Genomic DNA, 22,050 nt, shown 5'->3' on the forward strand with positions numbered 1-22,050 from the left:
AGCTTAGTTTAAATTTCTGGTTTTTTGACAAAAAATTCTATACTAACAATATACAAACACATATTTCATTCCGCAGTTTTCATCCGGCGTAACGAACAATTTGCAAATTCGGGTAAATATGCTTCTTTATAGTTATTGATTGGCGCTGACGCGAATTGTTTTTTCTGGTTAACATTTCTCGCGATCATGTACGATTAAATGCTTAATATTATTAATTTCTTGATGCAAATCATCCAACAGGGGAAAGAAAATATATTGTTTGTATTACAGGAGTGAAAAAAAATGGCGACAAAAAATTTAAATTTGAATGTAGAATGAAGAATGTAATGTAATTGGGCTCTGTATAAGTGTTTTGTGATTATCACACAAAAACAAACTTTTAGTGCATTGTTATTAACTAAAATTATCATTTTAAATAAAAATAAAAAAACTCGTTCTGAAAAGATTAATGTTTTATGCCTATTTTTTTGAGGTGTCCCACAATATCTGATCGACGCTGCAAACCAAGCAGTAAGCTACTGTATCGGAAGATTCCTATTTCACAAAGAAGCAATTTTTAATAAGTAAGCCAGTAGAAGTTCCTCGTTGAATTGGACATAGAATCAAAGAGGTTGAAAGGCTTTCCGAGATCTCGCGCTCACTTCTTTTAATGCAGACTTAGTGGAATACGTGCTTTAATATGAAACAAAGGCAGAAAGAAAGTGATCAAAGAAAGCACTTACCGTCAGGTCGACTGAATAGTCACGATCATGGACAATAATATCATAGTATCCGATGAAATTCCACGCTAAATATATTGGCGGTGAACCTCGTTTTATTCCTCAAAAGATTGCATTTAGAATTTGACATCTTCCTACAGTGAATATCTTCTTGTGTGTGTGTGTGTGTGTGTGTGTGTGTGTGTGTGTGTGTGTGTGTGTGTGTGTGTGTGTGTGTGTACAATGAGTGCAAAAAGTATTCGTACAGAGAAAATGTTTTTTAAAAAAAGTTTATTTTTAAAAAGTAAATATTATCCAGCGAGAAATAAGTTATCGGACTGACGTTGAATCGATATCAATACGATGATTTAATATCAATTTGACGTTTAATTGACGATCATTTCTTGAGCAATTAACAATTTTCATAAAGAATAAAATAGACTGTATGTTTCTTAACATTGTGTATACCAAAAAGATGTGTATTAATTATAGAAAATATATTATCTGAAAAATAAGCAATATAATACATGCAAAGCTCGTTTGTTGTTAGAACAGAATATATTCGTTATATAAAATTGTTAATTAATATTTATTTTCTTTTTATAAAAAATTTCCTTATATACGAAGACTTTTTGCTCTCACTGTACATATATATATATATATATATGTGTATAATATAAAAAATTGCATGACAAAATCTTCAATGCGTACTAAGAAATAATTAAATTACAAAAGTAATTCAATCTTCGTCAGAAGATTGCTGCAATTTCTTTATTCACTTAAGCTTTCTTATAACTATGTCCGATAGAAGCTACTTTAAAAGTAGCGATTATTTGTCAGTAGGAAGGCTAAGATGGATGGATATTTTTGCGGTATCTCGGAGTAGAAGCAATAATTGTCTGTCACGCCTCCAAAAAAAAAAAAAACGTTAGCCGGAGAGAGAAAAAAATTAATTTTTATGACTGCCTCCGAACCACAGGCGGAAACTCACATATGTCAGCGCCTAGCAAAACGACCTCATGATAGACCGCAATCGTAATAAGCGCGGTGAATGCGGCACAACTCAACTTATTATGAATTTTTAACGCTTGCTATTTTTTTTTTTTGTAAAACTTCGTGGACTATACATAAGCGCGTACGTTTTATCGCAGGTTCTACCGACTCGCGATTTTACAAGTAAAATCTTTACAATAAACGCGGGCAAAGATTAAATATACAGGATGCTCTACTTTAAGAAAGTGGTGTTAAAAAATTAGAAAACGCGCTGAGAATTATCTTTCTATTTATTTTTCTACTTTTACTCATCCTCTCATATGGAATTCTTCATTAGATATTTAAATTTTACTTCAATAGCATCCTGTTGCAGCTAAAGCATTCCTTTCTCATTGTAGAAAATTCATTTCTCAAACAGCACTGCTTGCGGATACGCGAGTAATAATTTTTAATATTAAACAGTTATTCTGTTATTGCTTTTTAATGTTATAAAATAAATTGTAATATATGTAACTTTGAGATTTTATTGTTTCCTTTCTCTTTATTCTTGTTTAATTCCTGTATTTATTTTTCTATTAATTTTCTTCTCTACGCATCCTAATGCGTAAATCAGTATTAAATTATGTAAGATGATATTTTTATGTAAAGATATTTTTTGTTATTTTATAAAAAAATTCTGTGCTTTTAAATTACCTCGTAAGATATAAATTTTATTCGCTTATGAATTCATTTTTTCTTTTTTCCCTTTTCCTTCTCTATTAAAAATATGTAGAATTGATATTTCCACTCACTTTGCATAAATAAAGTTTGGTTACAATACTAGGTATTCATTCGTATCAAATGATAGTTGATCGCCAAGATCGATTACTAGTCTAGATTTCTTGAAGGAGTTCAAGTCTATAGATTTTCGCGTCGATCCAATACGTTGGAAGTTACAAAGTGTTCATTTTTCCGCGGGTAAAACTTTCAAAGTTCACCGGGCAAAGTGAAACGATGATCCCAATGTTCTTCTCACGCGGACAATCCCCGAAACGGCTGTCTTCATCTTGTCGTTATGCTCTTATCTGGATAGCAAGGAAGAAAGTTAGAAAATCTCTTCAATAACGAGGGCGACGTTGATAAGGCGCATGCTGTTAATAACAGTGCTATTAGCCTCTCCGCGCGGAGATGATGCAGCTGCTTCCATCGAAGGTTTGAGATCAGCGGCGCGAAAGAAAGTACGTTAAGCGCGAAAATCAATTTTCGTCGGAGCAACGTCGTCAAGAATCTGCGCGGGCGTCTTGAAAAAGCGGCGTAATCGCCCCTTAACGATCATTGGATCACGCGAGAATGCCCGATGCCACCGAGGTGCTCCGTCGGTCGCGCAAAAAGATTACGGAACGCAGACTCATTGTCGAACAAAAAGATCAATCGACCGACCGGCCGTTCGACGAGCCCGTTTGCGTCGTAGACGCGATTCCAAAATAACTTCGTCGATAATGCGGTAATTCCATGGCGCAGTCGAAGGAAGCGAATTAAACGATCCGTTCGCGGCGGGATCTGTAGAAACCGCGTTGGAACCGTAACGGAAATTGGGTTGGAGTCCCCCGGGAATTTCAGTTCCCGCCATGCCGACCCGCTCCAACAATCCCTCTCCTCCCGCAACGATCTTATTGCAGGATCAGAGTAGTCCTTAACCGGAGATATCAGTGGCAGTTCCCGAGATTTCCCTACCAAATAAAAGATATTCTCTCGAGGGTTTCAGTATAATGCGCCCCTTTCTTCGATGCTCGTGAGGCTGTTTCATCCGCATATGGCGTATTACATTTGCGAGAAAGAAACGCACGAAAACGCGCATCTACACCAACGATTCATCGAATATAGTTTTTCTAGCAATTCAAGTCACGTTTTGTCGTTAAATTCGCATTTCATGCCATACAGAGAAACTTTATTTATTAAAAATTGAAATAAGTTTATTTATTAATGCGACGAGCTTTAAAAATTTTTCAGTTTTATTATTAAGAGAGAGCGCAATCGCTTTACTTATAATCACAGACAAATGTTACACAGGAAAGTGACTCGTATCTCTCGGAAACTACTGTATACGGAAAAAAATGATGTATTAATATCATTAGCCAATAACAGTCTAAGTGAAAATAATGTTGTTAATTCAGTTAATGAAACAAATATGCCCACGTTTTAATATGTTCTTTGTTTCATCTAAAAAAAGAAATAAAACCAATAATTTGGCTTATAATGGTTTTATGCAGCAAAATGATCATATTTTTCTGCAGTTTTAGAATAATAATTTTTAAAAGAATAAGTGAGTCCGAATAAACTTTTGCAGAAATATTATCAGTTTGATCAATGTACGTATAAAATTTGATTTAATTCTTGATATTATTTTCTCATCAAATTTGTAATCATAGTATCATAAAACATGATTTCATATAAGAATCAAGAGAATTAAGTAACTTTTAAATCAAAAAAGAGAATTGTGTTCAAATTTTACATAGATATTCAAACGTAATAGTAAAACAATCTATGCAACTTTTATATTTGTGGTATTGTTTTAGTTGTGTGTATTAGTTGCGATATATATATATCCTTAATCGAAAATTTGTCGATGTAAAAATTTCGGATGAAGCTGGTAGAAGTGCTGCGACCTGGGTTGACACGAACACACAATAACGTTCACGTGGTCACACAGCCGATTTTATATTTTTATTTTGTATCCTTGGCGTGTCGCAACGCTACTACTCTTCTTTACGTTTACAACAAAAAAACCGGTTGAGGTTCTTATGTGAGGAGGTATAACATTCTCGGAGGTATAACAAAGTCAAGTGAAACTTTTCGCATTCTCGGTGTTGTCCGAAAAATCCTTTCCTCGTAACACCGAGTAAGTATCACAAGGGACTTTGTTACATGTTACGAAGGATAAGAGAAGGCTTATGCAGCAATCGCTACGCACTGTAGCGTGCTGTGGGAATAGGTACCTAGGTGCTTTTATTAAATCCTGTCGGATCACTGAAAAGTTTGTGACTAGTTGCGTATTTAGTCAAGGGTGGTTTACCATAGTGACATCAAGTTTCTCCGCAGTTGGCGTGTATTAGGATATAATACTTCATACATTATTAGGATATCGAAGACGTCAATATCAATCTAGAGTAGTTGAACGTAAAGTGAAAATTCCTCCTTCCCTCCCAAAAAAGGTTCCATTAGGTCCCATTAGAACTTCGGATTATTTACTCTCGGAATCAAAAAGGTCACGCGATCTACACTTCTTGATTTTTGTTTCGTACGATTAATCCTCGACTAGCAACTCCAATATCTCCGCTGTTTTATTCATTTCTTTGTCTCGAATCGAGATAAATGAAACTCTTAGGGGTGGTGAGCGGGCAAGTAGCTGTCTGTACTGGGTGGACAGGTTAGCAGCCCGGCGTTTTGCACTAGTAGCAACCTCGGAAAGATTAATGACACTCCCTCGGCTGAGTGAGTGAAGTACTCTCGCATCCTATTAATATATTAGCCGTACGCTCGCCAGCCACCTTCTCGACGAGCCTCTCGTCGCGCGCTCGAAACGCGTTCATCGGCAAAAGTGTCGCCCAAACGTGAAAGGTGAACATTTCCTTGAAGTGGAGTGACGAACGTCGATGACGGCCGAGTGCTCGTCAGCACTCTTCGCGAGCGTATTTCACCTTCGTTGCGCTTCTCGCAAATTTTATTTCTCAGGCAATCGAACGATGATGGTCTCACGAGAGATCGCTTCTCTCTCTCTCTCTCTCTTGCGTGTGCTTGTGTTGCTTGTTACTCCGACACCGTGATGCATAGCATGTCTACCTTCCGCTGGATCTTCCTTAATTACGTTCCTGACTTACGCACGACGAGGTTCTCCATCCGCCGACATTAGCGACTCTCGAAGATCGAGTTACAGTTCACGATGCTAATTTAATGTTGACGCTCCGGAAAGCTGCACTTTGTGCAACAGAAACGCATCGCACGTCCGACTATATTACGACGAACAAAAGCTTCAAGTACTTTGAAAGTTAGCAACTTGTTAGACGAGGTAAAAATGAATCACAGTAAGTGAAAATGATCGAGAAATGATCAACGTAAATAAGCAAAGAAGATTACATCTGATTTAAGCAGATTTTGATACCTAATAATTTTTTGGCGCCAATTTTACAATTTCCAGTTTTATAATTTTACACTTTCATGAAAACTATGCGCCGAATATTTGTTAATGTCGATCTTGAAATATAGTTCTAAATTAAAGCTGGAATACGTAATATTATAAATTAAATTGACAAACAATTTAACTCTTCTGTCAATGCAGGAGTACTCATATTGAATTTTAAACATCAAAATGAAATAATAATGGGCTACGATGTTAAATGCTAGAATTTATATGACAATTATAATAATAATAAACAAACATTTTGACCTGTATTAGACTATTTTAATGTTAAACAAAATCAAATGTTATTTTGGAACGGTAGAAATTACAAATCTTGAAAGCCAGTTAACAATTAAATTACATACTAGTTGTTACTAATTGTTTGTAGTAATTGCGTGCAAATCGTGTACGAATAGCCACATTAACGCATCTATTTTCATGATTGCTGTAGTAGAAACGAGACTAATAAAAAATCGACCATATTACAATATGAAAATTATGTGACGATTTGGCCGTATAGTTTTATTTACTTTGGTCAGATGATTGCGGCTGTATGTTATACGCAAGAGAGAAGAGAATCGCCGGTTGATCTCGTATTGTGTTTAACCATCATGCCGTTATATGTTTGTCATGGATCCGCATGAGACGCATCGCACTGTCCACTCTAAGAGTGTTTGCATGCTTTGTGATGATGACAGTGAACATGAAAGATCCACCTGCTATATCTCATTAGACGATCTCGAACTATTTAGCAAATACATTGATTGCTGCGATAATTCGATGCGATATTTCAGTATTATAATCGATGATTCATAGTCGTTAGTAGGAATTAGAAGGTAGCAGTAGAGCAGTATATACTCAAGGATCATCAAAATATTAAAATGTACAAATGTAAATATGATGTAAAAATACCATGTTTAACTTTCTCGTAGATGCACAATAATTAAAAATGAAGACTCTTGTAATCAAATATAAATTGATCCTAAATTAAAAGAAATAAAGTTGCGGAAGGAATGATTTTTTTTAAGTATTTAGATAAATACAGATCTGAAAATAATTTTATTGTGGACCATCAAAATAATTTGTAAGAAACTAGAGCAATGCTATAAAAAGTTTTGACATTTTTCTAGCAATGAACATAAAATCCTACATCATTATTTTGATAGTCCAACTTATTAAATTATTTTCACATCTGTACTAACTAAATTTTTAGATACTTCAGTAAACTGTTCTTTCCATGTAGAAATTTGTCATTAATCGGAAAGAATTCCGTATTAATTATATACTTTAAAGAAATCGATATGTTTATTAGATTTAATATTTTATATGATGTCTATATAATTCTCACTTCATGTTAGTATTAACCAGGACCCAATTTTTATACTTTAAAAAATATCGATGGTTTAACACTGATAGGTTTTAAATTTACATGATGATATTGATATAGTCACATAGGAGTTATAAATCTGCATGTTGGTATTATTAATATTAACACGATATTGTGATGATTATGTCAACATCATCATAACGAAGATTTAAAACCTGAGGGGTTAATCTACATCGATATTTTTTAGAGTTAATGAAAAATTAGATCCAGGTGAAATAAGTCAGTTTTTACATATGATGTAACTTATAATGTGGTGAACAAAAGATATCAGACATAAGACTCAATGCTTTTTAAATACGGCGTATCAAAAGTGCTTTGTGAACACAAGTTTTACACTTTCGATACACCATAATTCAAGAATTATCCTTACTCAAAAATTTTTTTATTATTATTTATGAGTCATGTGCATAATATGTTTGTTCACCATATAAGATATGTGAAAACCAATTCGTTTCACAAGGATTTAATTTTTCATATAATTAATAGGGCAAAGGGGGTCCTTTGCCTCAAATTTTAAAAATCATTTTTCAGCCAATAATTATGCGCAACATTACAGCCGGTATTCTTACATCATGAAAGGAACGATGATCTTGAATTTTCATTTAATATCGATTCGTAGAAACGCCGACAATAATCAGATATGGGGAGTCAAATGGCGGAACATCATTTTTCGTTCACCGCTTCTTTATATCCATGAATGTTAGCTCAGGCGTAACGTGTCGGGGATTTGTCACCCATTACGCACGATTTGATGGATACCGAGATAACGTGATGACGAAGCCAGTATTCGGCGGGACAGACTTATCGCTGTTCAAGATCGGCGGGCGTTAGCGAGCTACGAAATGCTTACCGTGAGCTTTGGAAATCAACCGTTTAAATGCGAAGTGTATAAATGCAGACGCGTTGATAGGCATCGAGATAATATCTCGCGACTAGTAAGTAATAAACGTGTAAGAATCTGCAGGTTTATTTTAGAGTTTTCAAATATCGCCATAATACCGTTGCAATATCGATTCGATCTCGCTATAAAATCGCGCGGTATTTTAGCATTGGGATATAATTATATATAATTATGTAGGTGTAAATTGTAAAAAAAAATTCTCTCTCTACGACGCGACGGAAGCGCGAGCGGGCATTACGATAACGTTGTACGCTCTCGATCGGAGCCACTTTTCTTAGACGAGACATTAAACCGGTAGTGTCGCAGTGTTAGCAAGGGACTATTTTCTTCTCGAGTTTCTGCAAAATGCAAATTGGTCTTCGCTTATTCGCGGAACTCTCGCTTCTTCAGGGCGAAGAAACAACTGGCAGCGTTCCGTCGCGTGACTGTATTGTGGTAAAAAGAATCGCCCTTGGTCTAAAGTAGTTTCTTGAAACGATCACTGAATATTCTGCTACCTTGCACTTAAGTTTCCGAAATAAGAGATGTCGTGTTCAGCAAGGCTGGTCTTGCCGAACAACGTTTTCATGATGAAATGGGACAGCCGCGCGACAGTTTCGAGTGCTTTACAAGCACTATACATAACTAGTACATAACTAGTATACGCCATTCGTCCATCATGTATTGCAATTGCTACCACTGTGAAGTATTATCGCTATACGTTCACGATGTATCATGCTTTCATTACGAGCTATCGTTTTGAGGACGCCAAAATATTTATTATTTATTGGCTTTCATAGTTCCATTTGTCGCGATATAATACGCACGATAGCTTTTATTTGCGCGTAGATATGTTTTTTCTCGATTCAAAATTACAGAGTTTCACGTCCGTAATATTTGACTGTAGTCAACGTCGCCAAATTATCGCTGATTGATGGACAACACGCCTGCGCGATGTTCCTCTTTATAGCTTAAAATAGTTATAGTATATGTATATATCACTCTTTTACTTTTAAAAATGACACAACTAAAAAAATTAAGTTTCTTAAATAAGGAGGAAAACTACGTGACAGAAAATTGATTAATTAAATAATATCTTCAAAAAGATATTCTTAATATAACCAAGATATTTTGATCACTTTTGTTTCATAACTCTTAAGAGCGACCTTCTTTGATATTTTTTTTATCACTCTTTTTGAGTTGTTGATTTTTTTAATGAAGATGTGTATTCATTTTTGATGCTTAAATGTAATGTTTATTTAACTCTCATTCATAGTAATATCTCTAAAATTATGTTTTTTTTAATTCTATCATTTTTGAGAATATCATACAGAATATTCACAAAGTAGAATAGTGTAAGAAATGTGTAAATTCATATCATGAATATGGAAAATGGATACACATCCTCGCTATCCATTGAGAAAAAAATGTCAATTAGAGGGTATCCGCATTAATGTGATACGCGATCATTTTGCGAGTTTGGTAAATCTCTGTTTTCTTCTACGCGATCGCCCGACTCACACGCGTTTCTAAATTTTAAAATACGGAGCTATATGTTTTAGAAATCTAACTCGAAGAATTGATATCGTAAACCGTGCAAGATGAAATCCGCTGACATTGCTATCCAGGTTGCACGTTCCACTTGTGTAAGGCAAATATGTTCGACGCGACTAACGAGTAGTCGAGTTTCGCTTTACTTGCGTAAAACTTTACTTCTACACTCACCAAACTCACGTTTGCTTTACGACGTCGATTTTTTCACACGATCTGAATGATTTGATTCAAGCTGTCTATCGTGCCTCAAAGCTCTTACCTGAAACAAAAAAAGATGAAGATATATTCTCATAACTCGTAATTCTGGGGAGAATTGTAAAGGGAGTTAACAGTAAGACAGTTAAAGATTTCTTTCTGTTACAGGCCTACAATTGGAGTAATATTGTGTAGTAAATGTAAACCATACACCAGCATAAACTGTCCAATTATAATCAATTATTCTTCTTATATTCAATTGTAATTGGTCGATTTCTTAAGGTGACAAAACATTGAAAGAAAAGAATTGGCTGAATATATAACATAGCATTTTTAATTGGTTGCTGCAGCCAATCTTTCTTTTTCAGTGTAATACTGATAGTACGTATCAATATTTTTAGTATTTTTACAACCTTACACGATTAATATTATTGACAATATATTTCACTTTAGTTTTATGTACAATATTTATTGCACTATGACATACTGTGACAATGGATCCTAACAAAAAAATCCAAATCACCGTCAAGTATTCTACACTCCATCAATAGTAACCACACATGATCAATAATACTGTCAGTATCTATTAATATTGACAATATTATTGACCGTAGGATCATCTTTACAACTTACTGCACAATATTATTTTTATTATAGATGACCCTTTACAAAGCTTTGACTAAAAAGTATTAGTCACCTAGACTTTTTTCATTTATCTGGAATTCTTTTATCTACATTGTTATTATTTGTTTCTTATAACAAAGACACAAGTCACAGCAAATGTCATAAATTAATTTCTGTGCTAAACTAAAAAACATTAAATAATTTGATATATAATAAGATGCTTAATGAGCTTAATACTTTTGACCAAAGCTGTAATTTTGTTTCGAAAAGCATCAGGATAAAAAGAAACATTTCCAGGGGTCTTTCCAACATGTTTCGGAGTGAGACATGCAAACTGCGCGTTCCATTCTTGTCTCGTCCGCCTTCCCGAGAGAGCCGTTAATAATAATCGCGCGTCACGAGTGCAAGAGCGATACTGTCGCGAGGAGGGATGCTGTATATTCGCCCCGTATATAATATTTAACAGTGGCATACCTCAGAGCGCTCTTTGTGCAATCTTTGTGCGGATATCGTTGCGTCGCTGCCCAATTTAGGAAGATAATGCCGACGATCAGGCGTACCCTTTCTTTTCCAAAGAACGCCCCGGTCTACAACCTCGTCCGCGCGAGCAACCCTCCATTCTATCTCAGCCGCGGGAAGAATGAAAAGGACGTTATTGATAGCAAGCCTGGAGGCTATAGAAGGAAATAGGGTACCCCGTCCATCCGTCTGCGGAGATGTAAAGAAGAACGGCGCGCGCGAAAAATGTTTCTCCTTCCTCCAATAAAATTTTCCCTGTCTGTCCGACCTTCTTGCACTTTCGCGATGGAGCATTCAGCCGATACTTAAACAGGTTGGAACGATGGATACCACAAAGATCTCGTTGATCGGAACGGTAGCGCATTAAGCTCTCCTCTCCGTACAAATCACACTGTCGCAAATAAAGTTAATAAAGTCGTTAATTATGTGACATATGATTGCAGTCAGCTGTCACTTATTTACATATTCTTCGAGTGAAAAGCAAACGCTTCCGTCGTCGCCGTTTACGATGTTCGACGATGTTTATTCGCGTTCAATTTACGGTCTCCCTCTCGCCCGCGAACGTAGCAAACATGTACGTAATCTTTATACAAGAATTTCTATCCCTAGGCGATGTTTCGTAGCAAAATGATGTCCTCCAATGACAAATCGCAAAGCTGACGTTAATAGACGAGAGATGACGAAAGGCGTAGAATGTACCTGTACAAAGATACGGTACGCGCGAACGTAATCGGATTCAAGAGTCGTACTTTCAAAAGTCGACAAACACGAGGAACATGCTTTATCGGAGATGAATTCGAATGAAGTCGAGTTAAGATGTTACGCAAATGGAAATGTCAATAAGGCAGACGAAGTACTACGAGGCCCATCGCATTCTCCATATCCCTTTATTGAATGGACTTGAAAAATGAAAAAAAGACATTACTAACCCTTAGGACTTACTCCATTTACAGAATGGATGTGAAGATTATTCAATGTCGATGCGGAGAGGAGAGCAAGGGCACGTATGGCGTCTCTTATGAAAGAGTTGCTCAATTCGCAGGAAGTCAGAATTCGTTTCCGATCGACCTCAATTTTCTATCGGCAGCAATATGAAGTTACAACATTTAAAGTTACAACATACATCTCTTTGATAAATAATTATTTTACTTGACGCAAAATGCCTTTTAGAACAATTTGTTTTCGAAATATAATAAACATTCATAACTTTATGAAACGCCGTGATATATTTTCATATAAATCGAGTAATCTACACCATTTTTTCGCTCGGTCAACTGTGTTGAATAAATATTTTAAAAATAACGAAGAACCCAATATTTATATATCTCTCTTTAATTAGCAAGACTTTTAGCGGAATGCAAAACGTATCATGAAACTTAATGAGATCATGTCGCCGGTTTTATGAATTATAAATTATATATTCGAAAAGAAGAAAGATCCGATTGTCGAGAAAATGACGAGAAATTGATTTCTCACGGAGAACGCATATTCTCCACTCATAGGACGGAAATAAGACAGACGAATCCCATCGATTCGCGAGATGATTATGAGGCAAAACCGCCGATGAGATTCAGTGGCGAAGAAATTGTCCTGACGGGAAGATGATTGACTTCGGCGACGAACGAAAGAAGTAAATTTGCGGTCGAGTTAATATGCAAATTCCACGCAATCGACACCGATGGCAATCATAAATTTCTAATGAAAGACGAAAAATTACTGTATGACTCGACTGGTAAACAATATTGCTCTTCCATAACGGGATTGCTTTTCGAAAAGCAACTTAAGAAACAACTTTGATCGCAAAATATTGTAAATAAAGCATACAGAAATCAGAACAAAGATTATAAAAAGATAAAAACTAATTACCTTTAATATACCTTTAAATAACACATTTAAAATATAAGGAAAATATGTAATAATAAGAACTGATATAATTCAATAAAATAATGACAATTAAAGCACTAGGAATCAGTGTGGTAAATAATTTTACACCGAAAGGACGGTTTTGCTGAAGTATTATATATAAAAATTTTATTATAGATACAGTATAAAAACAATTTTGTTAGACTATTAAAATAATTATGTGGGGCGAACAAACTGGTTGCCAGAATATCAAAACTTTTTGCAGTATTGTTCATTATGCTTGAGATTCCTACGTAATTATTTTGATGGCGCAACAAAATTATTTTTAAATCTGTTCTAATTAAATTTTTAAATACTTTAGCAAAATCGTTTCTCTCTGTGTAATAATAAGAAACTCTGTAATAACTAAATGACATATACAATTAAAATCACAAGAGTTAACTAATCAAACGGTCCAATTTAAGTCAAGTTAACAAATTAAAAAAATCGTAATAATCGCATCTTTTAAATTTGCATCTTTTCTTCATATAACTGTTGTGCATCGTGTTGTGGTTCATGGATGAGAAAAATTTAAAAAAAAAAAGGAAACATTAGTCAAAACAGTTGCAAAGGTAAATGGAATCAATGTATATATTTCAAGATGTATCGATATGAAAGCGTGTTGAAGAATTCCAAGTTGAAAAACGAGGAGAATATTGTAAAGTAATATTCTTTTTTTTTTTTTCAAAATTTTCTCGCTCGGGCAATAGTCTGCGAACTGTTGCGAGCAAATACTTATCAGTGAAGAGTACGATTCAATCAATTCTTACAGCTGTTGCATTAATGGCGTGTCAGAAAGTTATGATTAGTTCGCTCGTCCTCGCTGCTGACTGTCGTAAACAAATTTTTCCTTCGAAAGAATCTTAATTCAACTTCGCTTCACTAACGCGACAGGTCGCAGCTGCATTCGCCCGAACATATACGAGGTCGCATAAACGCTGATTTACCGTACGGACTCAAAGCCGGCATGTTGTTCGTCTTGTCGCGGATACGCAATCTACGAGGGCGCAAACAATACGCCGCGTATACCGCGAACGAATAAAAATGTTGGGCGCGACAGGACGTCTCTCCTTGCTATTTATCATACGAGTATGAGCAAGGAAACAGCCGTGTACCCGCGTGTGCCTGAGAGCAGGGTCACTTACGTTAGCACGAAATATTCGTTCCGGTTTAGCTTGAATTATTTATCGTTCGACACGCCTATTCGGTCGATCGCGATCTCTGACCGGGCGGTGCCCGTAAAGTAATCACACTAGCGATTGCGTGATTGTGAATAACGATTGACGATTACTTTTTAACCAATTCGAGCAAACTTCTGTTACTTTCACCATTTTCGTCCTGACCGGCATCGATATGCCTGAGAAACGGACGACATCACGAGGAAAACTCCAATTAACACGGCTGCCACGATGGACGGTGACGCGATATCGATATTCCGCGAAAGTCCGATAATTGAAAACAGTGAGCGCCTGTATATTCGCGTTCCAAGTCCAGGCAGCGGATATTATCTGCGGGAAGGGATTTTTTTTTTATCTCTCCACGGTCAACTGCATACGCGGGGGACAGACAATAAACGAGCGATCTGAATTCGCCGCGAGGGTTAATTCCGAAATACCCGACGTGCCCTTATGCAGTCACGCGCGGTTACAACGGTCGCATGAACATGCACACGCAAAAGCATATACACACGTACACACACATACGACGTCTTCTTACGTCTTCTCAAGACATGTACGTACTTCCGCTGCTGTGGCCCTGCGCGTTCAAGAATCGCGAGAGTCGACGAGGCCCCGAGGCTGTTCAGTAGAGATACCACCATCTCGGGCACGTATCTATCTACCTATCTACGACCGACCACTATGGCCTCATTATTTCTATTACGCCGTATGCCGACAGATCCTACAACCATAATCGACCGACGCGCGTATTTCTCTCTTTCTCTCGCCAAGTTTACCGCGTGGGAGTATAAGAACACACCCACGTTGCAGTTGAAGCCATTGATACTTGCGAGAGGTGACACGTTGCGTTTAAAGATATAATATATATTATATAATTATACAATTATGAAATAATTTTACAGAATTATTCTAGATCGCATTTAACAGTAATATAAACAATTTATTGACAATTCATTATTTGATTTGAGAGTTATTTAAATAAGTAGTATTTTTTTTATCTGTACTTTAATAAAAATGTTTAGAAATGTATTATAAAATAATAAAAGTTTTGATTTTTTAATGTAAGTACTTTAAGTAATTCAAGATGATTTATGTAAAGTTAATTACATTGTAATTCACATGTCCTATAAATAAATTAAATTTATTTGTTCTAAATCTTTGTAACTAATTGATAAATCGCAATGTAACTTTGCAAAAATCATTTTGAATATTTAAAGTACTTATACAAAAACGTAGATTTTTATCATTTTTAAAATTAAGTTTATAACAAAAGAAATAAACAATTAAAATAAATAAAAATGTATTATTCAATACGAATAGAATATTATAAACACAACTTTCACATGCATATAGATTGTTTAAAATATGAATATTAATATATGTGCCATATACATCTATCATGGCTCACAAAGCCTCTTATCTTAAAAAAGAAAAAGAGACATTTTACTTAAGCACAATTATATTACATTTCATTCGTAATCCGCTTGCATGCGATATATTCAGAATAGTAAAATTCGATGCAAGATAAGACGAACATGGAATTAATCCACATTCCGATATATATTTATTTCGCATGTACTCTCTGTCTTTTCAATTTAACGCGCGTCAATGTTCCTGAGCTTTCGTGTAAGTAATGAATCCAGGTCGGATCGATTCGATAACTAGGAAGCCAGAGATATCTATCGATTTTCTTCATCGACACTGAGTTCGCTTCTGACCGCCTAACATTTCCGCTGACGTCTATAGTATCTATTTTTAAATCGCAGGAGAGGCCCTTTAATCTAATGCCACTCCCGATACTATCATTTGTATTTTTATCCTTTCGCAGGGAGAGCACTCTAACACCTCTCGAACCGGTGCACTCGCAGTATTCTGCAAAACTTACGAGCAAGTCCCGCGACGGGACTTCCAGACCTCGCGCACGGTTTAATGAATTTCATATTATCATTACTACTTCGATTTTATTGCCGACATTAATGCATAAACATGCCTGTCTGACAGTAGGTGTGCCATGGTCGGGGCTCGCTTCGTTAGCCTGCTAAATGTTAAGCGCTCACCTCAGCATGGAATAAGATGCGTAACATTTCTACATTAGGCTCCTTTCAGTCCGCGTCAATGTAAATATTTGGATATACAAGTCTATCTAAACTGCTATGGAAGTGAATCGATAAATCAAATGATTACGTGACCGATCACGTGTAATGATTCACAACTTATAATATTCTGTAAATTTAATTTTTTAATGAATTCTGTTAGAGAGAGAGAGAGAGAGAGAGAGTTGTTATATTTTCCTGTTATATAATCCTGTTATATTTTCTCTTTCATGAGAGATACTTTCTTTCTCTTTAAAATACTTTCCTAATTAATTTACAAATTTAAAAGATTTTATTAATCCTTTGCAAATATTATACAATATTTTCATAAATGAACGACAATTAAGGATCGTATTTCGTCTTCAATTTAATTTAACGAGTTTATGTAATAATTAATTTATATTATTAAATAATTAATTTATATTTATGTAATAATTAATTTGTATTACTTTAAGGAATTCGAAGAGATTCTAAAAATAGAATTTCTCAAGGCGTTTATTAAAATTTTGTAAAAAAATTCCTTAAGAATTCCCGGATTTTTTTGTCAAGGTATTTTTGTTCAAAATATCAAATAAGATTAGAAAATACTTTAACGCAACTTTTAAACAAATTGATGTGCAAGCAAACAAACTACATATTGAAAATTAATAGAAGACAGAAATTCTCCATAAGATTATATCTATTATTTTCGACAGTTGAAGTTGGAAAAACTATAATAAGGTAATAAAAAATCTACTATTACCCTAATTTTGTAACAAAACCTCGCGAAATACACAATATACGTGAATATACAGATATGTATGTCACACTATTTAATTAATTAAGTATCAATATTTTGCATTATCAAGAAAAAAATGATTAAAGAAAGAATGTTTTTAGAAAGAAACAAAACTTAAATTTAGAAGCGAAATTCCAAAGTCTTGATAAAATTCAGGATAACTCCTAATTTTCAATGATAAAAAAAGAAATTCCCCGAAAATTCCAAGTTTTTCAGATTTTTCCAGGAAGTAACCTTTGAATTTGTGCTAGTTAGAATCATACACTGCTTCAATGTTTGAAGAATCATGCACTGAAAGAAAAAAATTGGCTGAATATGGCATAGCATTTTTAATTGGTTGCAGCAGCCAATTTTTGATTACGTTAGTTTATCAAAATCCTATACTAACATTGTAGATAGGCTAAAGTAACCAAAAATTGACTGCTGCAACAAAAAAATCGGCTGTTGCGAACAATTAAAAATGCTAGGCTATATTTTACCATCTAATTTGCTGCAGCAGCCAATCTTTTTTTTCAATGTGCAGACTGCTGCAGAGCACTTCGCCTCAATGTAAGATTGCAAAAAGGTTTGACTCCAATCAAGCAAGGAATAAAGTTTTGTTATCCATTTGCGTTCCTGAGATTAAATGACACGAGAGAAACGGGTGCAGCGATAACGATAATAACGATGACCGAAGTAGTGAAAAAGATTGGGTCGTCTCTCGTCGGAAGTGGGGTATGAAAATCAATTCGCGTGCGATTCTACAATCGCCCAGTTCCATTTATACGACGTCTGAATAAAGCTAACCGTTCTGCCCGTATGTACGTGAATGTTTGACGTATGCACGAGAAATCGTTCTTCCGTGACTCTTTATGCAAATACCGAGCGCGGGTCGTTTCAGCGCACGAGATCGGCCATTCGGTACATCTCGGCGATCGCCCCGTATGTGCTCGTCAACCGAACATTTTCGAACAAAGGATAATTTTAAGACATCATTCGATCTTAATTTAAGACGAAGTGTAAGCCAGGTGGCTTCCAACTGTGCTTTCTGCCACCGAGATACGCGCGATTTTTTTCCATCACTTGTATGTCGTCGAAAATTTACACGAAACTACCGAGCGACAAAACTATGTATTATACACATCCATATATCCGGGAAAAATATTTCCCTCGTCACGCATCGTGTTCGTAACTTGTTTAAAAGTAGTTTAGGGAGGTCCTCTCGTGTTCTCGTTGTGAAAAATTTACGGAGAAAATTTGAATGCAGAGCCAGTTTATATCGTGTCGCGCGTTATGGCTTTTAGTATATCAAATGCTTACATAAGTCATCCCGTAAGCAAAGTGCGCTGCGATGTAATTGCAATTTGAATAAATTGTTCCTGAAAGCATGTCTCCTCGGACGATATTTTTCTCTTTCCATACGTCAAGTTCTTTCAGACATTCTCTTTTCCACAGGACGCATATGACCCGCGGGTATCAGCCGTGCTCTCGTAAAGTTCAACTCAAGTAACCTCCTTTCTCTGCAGTCCTTACACTTCTTTACACTTTCGGGACTAGTCGTTAGCGGTAGCCGTTACTTTGGACGGCCGTTAAGGCGGTTTATGAAAAGACTACTCAATGAATTATACGATAAAGCTTTAAAAGATTTCACGAGATTATTTCACGAGATTATTTCATAATAACTCAATATTAAAAAGTTAACAGATTAAATAATAATAAACGATAATTCGAATTATGAAGTTAAAAGATTAACTTCTTGATATGAATAAATATGTACGTAAAATAAATATATTACATAGCAAAATACGGTAAAAAAAAAATAATAATAAAAAAGCTAATCGAGATTTAACTCTTTTTTTTTATTAATTTTTTTGTTTCCGCTTTTAAATTGACGTTCATTAAATACGCTATTATTTTTGTATGAAAATATGTGCTATAAAAAATACGTCCGGTTTATTCATTTATTAAATAGTTTATAAAACTGCGTAAAATATATGTTCAATATAATATATTATAGGATGTATGTGATAATACAAACTATAGAAATCAAAGCTTTAAACAGTCTAGCTGGATCTTAATGCTTGTATGATTCTGTGAATTTATATACTACGTATGTAATCCCCAAAAACGCGTGCCAAAATAATTTTTCGGTCTTGACTTGAACACTAACTCTACTAAACTACCGCAGTAATATCACGAGTTAAATTGACTAGCAATTAAAAAAATTTTTTTATGCTTATTCGCATCTTCGAAACGATCTTAATAATGTTAAATGACATATTAAAATCTGTAAATAATTAATTCTTGCGAAAAATATTACTCTTGTATTCCGTGCGAACGTTCTAAATCTTTAGACTACCGAGGCAAAATACATGTCATTGATGATATACTAATGTATGCGTTTCACAAATAATATTATCAAACGCAGTTAAAAAAAAAAACATATGCATTTTCATTTCTGCGATGCTGCATTTCAATCACATCAGCCATCTACTGCACAACGTATGGCATACCCAATATTGCAAAACTCCACACACACAAATATGTGCAGCAAATTAATTCCATAAATCTTCTTATTGATAAATAGCGATTATTTCTTCGAGTTAACTAAAAGATTTCATTGGAATGCGTCTCGATGATGCGAGGCAGATGGATTTATTGATCATCAGACTATTTCACAGAAAATGCGGATAGGAAATTGCGATGAGAGATCAACTTCCGGCTTCGTTTACAATAAAGCGCGATTGAATAAAAATACATACTATTTATAGAAAATAAGAATCTATAAAAAATTAATTTATATAAAGAAATTGTATATATTATTATATTGAATCAATTTAAATCAACGATATACATACACACACATATACATATCTAGACTAAGCATATAATTTTCCCTAGAAAGTATAAAGTTAATATATTGATAAAAAAATTATGCAACAAACAGTCATCATTACACGGAAAGTACGATTTTACTTTTGTGTGTTGTGTGTGTGTGTGTGTGTGTATTTGTTGTGTGTGTTGGAGTATCTAAATTTAGATAGAGATACGAGAAAATAACTTTATTAGATTATCAAAATAATTAATAAATGTAGGATCAAGCTGGTGTCTAAAATATCAAGATTCTCTGCAGCATTGCTTATCATGCTTTCTTTACATAATTAGTTTGATGGGCTAACAAAATTATTTTCAAATTTTTATGTAGCTAATTTTTTGGATATTTCAACAAAATCATTCTTTTTGTGTATAATACTCCTCTCTTTTTCTCTAAATAACGTTGATTGAAAAGAGAGAAATATACGTTAAGAGAAATATATGTTCCTGTTATATAATATAAAAAAGTATATAAATGTATATATTTCTTACTTTTCAATTAACTCTAGTTATTTGGAGAAAAAGAAATCAAAGCCTATATATATATATATATATATATATATATATATATATGACTGTTTTTTGTTACAGTTTTTCTGCCAACTAGTTAGTTTCACGCTGGAGATGGGATGCTTGAAACATATATGTCATTGGTTTAGATAGCAGAACATCATATCTAATCTTTCATATGACGCACGTTTATATACTTGTAGAATTCTTCGATTAATATGTAAATTAAATGATCCAGCAATTTTCCACGGATGGAAGAATAAGGCAAAGATTAAGGCAATTCCAATAACTCCGATAGCAACACACATCTACCGGCAGTGATATAACGTTAGAGTACTCGTAGAAAGAAATAATCGTCGGTATGAATTTTCGAGTCACGAAGGCAGCCTGATGCAACTGCACATACCAATCAACTGGCCAGTTGAATCAAACTCTCTCGGTGTCGTCGCGTGTCCGTCGTGCACGATGTGTTCCCGCAGCCCGGGGGACGGATGCGAAGGTCGTTCGTGTTCGACGTCGCCGAGGAAGAGGACGAGGAGGAATGTCGAAGTGAAAGAATGCGCATGTAAAGGGTCCATGTGGGCGCGAACGAGCACTGCGGTCGCGCTGCATCGAGTAGAATCAAGCTCAACCGAGTTGAGTCAAGTCGAGTTGAGTCAAGTCGAGTCGAGTCGAGTCGAGTCGAGTCGAGTCGAGTCGAGCTGGGCTCGAGTCTCGGAGTCAATGGTGAGACGGCCGTGGCAGACAGAGACATTGCGCGGAGGTTAAACGGCTGAACTCGCCAGCGACCCTTAGGGTCAAACGCCTAAATTGCCGCGTCACAACGCCATAAGACAGCGCGCGTCGTCGTTTTAGTCGAGAGGCCAGCATTAAAGGCAGAACAAGACGCCTCGGAGTGAAAAAGGGTGACGAAGGGACGGCCCAGGGGAGCGAGGAGATGAGAGGAACAAGAGTATAGACCGTGTCGAGACGTGAGTACAAAAGGCTGCAAAGGGAAATCTACCGTGGCGTGGATTCGCGCGATCGTAGCGTTTAATGACTCGTTTAGGGATCGTTTCCGGAATCTCGTACAACCCGACTTTTCGATTGCCTTCACGGGCGATTGAGGGAACGACTTCCCCTTCCACGTCATGAACGCTGCGATGGGTTATCGCCCTTTATCGGCCACGCGATACGACTTCAGCGGCAACTGCGACGGCGCACAATCGGCACTTCGCGGTATATTACGACGTGCCTTCGTGCGCAAGCTTTAATGCTGATTCTCGAGAACTTGTACCTTGGATATTGCAAATTTTACGATTTTTTAGAAATGCATTTAGCTGTGGTCGCAAAGTTCGACCAAGATCTGCAGATGAAAGTTAATAAATACGTCTCAAATGTGTATTTTAAGCTTCTCTTATCTTGAATATAAAATTAGTGAACTGCCTAATCTGTCCCTCATAAGGAATACATTCATACTGATAAATTATAATGTGATAATGAAACAAACAACTAAGAAAAGGTAGGCACTGAGTTTAACTTTTTCACTGATTGAGCTGTACTGGCGTTCTGTACGGTAGTGTCGGTATATCTCAATTTTTTTTACATACTTATATAATGTACGGTATAATACTTGCACAATATCGACACTATCGTCGAGAGTTATAGAATCTACTCAATACTACACTATGCAGCTCAGTCGACTAAAATCCGCGAACGTTCATTCAATGAAAAACAATTATAGATCAAAA

General features: G+C 35.6%; 1 protein-coding gene across 6 annotated transcripts in view; it reads right to left on the minus strand.

Moving 5' to 3' along the window:
* kug (FAT atypical cadherin kugelei) overlaps positions 1 to 22,050 on the minus strand; it is a 407,027-nt gene that overhangs the window by 119,932 nt on the left and 265,045 nt on the right. The window lies entirely within an intron of this gene.

This window comes from Acromyrmex echinatior, chromosome 8 (assembly GCF_024713525.1).
Source record: "Acromyrmex echinatior isolate Ae372 chromosome 8, ASM2471352v2, whole genome shotgun sequence".
Taxonomy (NCBI): Eukaryota; Metazoa; Arthropoda; class Insecta; order Hymenoptera; family Formicidae; genus Acromyrmex; species Acromyrmex echinatior.